The sequence below is a fragment of the Octodon degus genome, unplaced genomic scaffold, assembly GCF_000260255.1.
Source record: "Octodon degus isolate 3935 unplaced genomic scaffold, OctDeg1.0 scaffold00089, whole genome shotgun sequence".
NCBI classification, from domain to species: domain Eukaryota; kingdom Metazoa; phylum Chordata; class Mammalia; order Rodentia; family Octodontidae; genus Octodon; species Octodon degus.
Genome location: NW_004524665.1, coordinates 9,986,962 through 9,989,424, shown reverse-complemented (window position 1 = coordinate 9,989,424; position 2,463 = coordinate 9,986,962).

Genomic DNA, 2,463 nt, shown 5'->3' with positions numbered 1-2,463 from the left:
GCAGAGGGAGGGGCACACACTGTTGGGGAAAAAAACTTGTTAAAGTGAAAAACCTGAAGGAAAAGACTGTGGTTATAAGGGGAGCGGGGCACTGAAGAATGTGAGGAACATAGACTGACTGAAAGTTGAGAGGTCAGAAGGTGAAGCAGGGCCGCAGCAGAGGTGTATGGAGGAGGGCCACTGGAGGAGTCTGTAGAGGGGCATGTGCGGCATGGTGGCTGCTGTGGCAGGCGCGGGGACGCTGATCTGACAGAGATTGTTAGGTGGGGGAGTTGTCCTTGGTTTAAGTAACTGTGGAGAGAGAGATGGGGGTGAGAGGCCATAGCATATGAAAGGAGGAGGAAAAGAGAGGCTGGAAGCTCAGGAAACTTTAGTCAAGGGGACTGATGAATTGTAGCTGGGAGTTTGAGGGAGGGGAGCACAGACCAGTGGAGCATCTTTTTGGAGCATTCGAGGAAGGAGGAGGCAGAGCAGTGCAAGCTGAGAACATTTGGGCCCATCTGTATTGTTGAGGAAAGGAGGGAAGGACATGTCCTCAAAGTGAAAAAAAAAAAAAACAACAAACCTGAATACGGAGGATTTTCTGCCATTTGCCAGTGCAGTTACAGAAGTTTTTTAAACTTTGGAAAATTAGTGGATCAAAAGTTTTTGTATAGGCCACTGGCTTTTATATTGTGGCCAAGCTGTATGACAGCAGAAGATAATCACTTCGGTTTTTATGGCCTCCCAGAGGCTGAAGGAGACAAGACTAGGGACCAGGCATCCCAATGGAGTGTCTTTTGGGGGCTGGGAATGAGTATTTCCCATTGCCGAGGGCAGGGGAATGTTTGGAGTGAAGAGTATACACCCAAGGCAAAGCGAGGCAAAGCAAAGAGAGAACAATTCCCCTGAGTGACTGAATTAAGGCTAAGTGGACTTCTAAGCCTCAGGAGCGGTCATCACCAGTTCTCAAAGCCAAGACGAGCAAAATTGAGGTCCCCAAACCTAGGTCCCTCTAGTCGTCACCAGGGACCTGGGGGAACCCCTTTGAGGGGGAGTTACCAGGGACAGTTAGACTTCTGGACACAGGGAGGGCCCCACGAATATTTGAAGATGGCAGGGTAGTGCTCTAGGGGTGGGTATACACCTTAGGCAAAGCAAAGAGAGCAAACCCCTGAAGGAGAGAACCAGAAGCCAGAGAGCTCAGCCTACCTGTGAGATGTGAAGTGGATCGGTTTTGCATGCAAACTGGCAATGGCAAGAGGCAGATCCTGAAGGAGAGAAGCTTAGCCGATAGGCAGGGGGGCTCAAGACGGGGGAATTTTGGCCCCCAGGAGCCTCATACGCTGCCTATCTGTCCAAGTCATGGCACCATATGATAGGTGTTTTTCAGGTAAATGGGGCAGCAGAGAAACAGAAGGAAAAAGGAAAGGGGCTTTATTTTCTTTGAGGACACAGGAAAGAATGTAGGAAGGATGAGGAATTCCCTCTCTTGACTAGACAAAGGGAGGCTGAGGCTTTTATGGCCTTTTGCTGGGGGTGGAGCTTGGACGGGATGTTTAGATATACCTGAGGAGCTGACTGGGGCTCTTTTCCCTTTTTCCTTCTGTCTGTTTCTCTGCTGCACCATTTACCTGAAAAACACCTATCATATTGTGTCATGACTCAGACAGATTGGCAGCGTGGACAGATGGAACGAAGTGTGGAAGTAAATTATGTCTTGGGCTAAGTTGGAGAAGAAGGGGGAGATGGTTCTGGGAGCACAGGCCTTTAAGGGCATCGGCCGTATTAGATAACCACCACAATGATTTTAGTAATTCACACTAGGGCCCGAACCTATCAGTCATCATCTCTGTGGTTATCTGAGAAATTATTCTGATTTGATTTTTCCTAGAGCCTCCACTCATTTGTCTTGTTACTTCCACTGTAACCACTTTAGAGAGTCCAGGTGAGTAGCTTCGAGATTGTTCCACCTCAGCACCCTCAGTTTGTCTTTGGCGAGCTGGAGGTCTGTGGCTATATCTTGTTCACGTCATCTATATCTATGTCTGTGTCTGTGTCTGTATATCTGTCCTTTTAGTTTAATTCTCGGATTGATGCTTGTAAGTGGCTTATGGAAGGTAGTTTTATTGCTAGTGTTTAGAACCCTTAAGAAATGTCTGTTTCTCAGAGATGTCTTTCCGGTGAGAGTGGCTTTGGAATTTTGAATCTGTTGCAAGGCCCTACACTTTCAATGTGTTGGGGATGAGAAGTTGCTGCCTGTTTGACCCACCCTTGGCTTTCTGGCACTAGCCTGTAGCATTTGTGACCATTTGGCAATCTCAGTCTCTGTGTACCAGGAAGAACAGTTGATCAGCACAGCTGTGCCATCTAGGCTAAGGTAACACCACCAGCAATAACAGTAGCATCCGACACTGCCTAGAGAGTGACCAACTGTGGTAACTGTTAACTTGCCACCTTTTATCATATGAACTAGATCTGTGG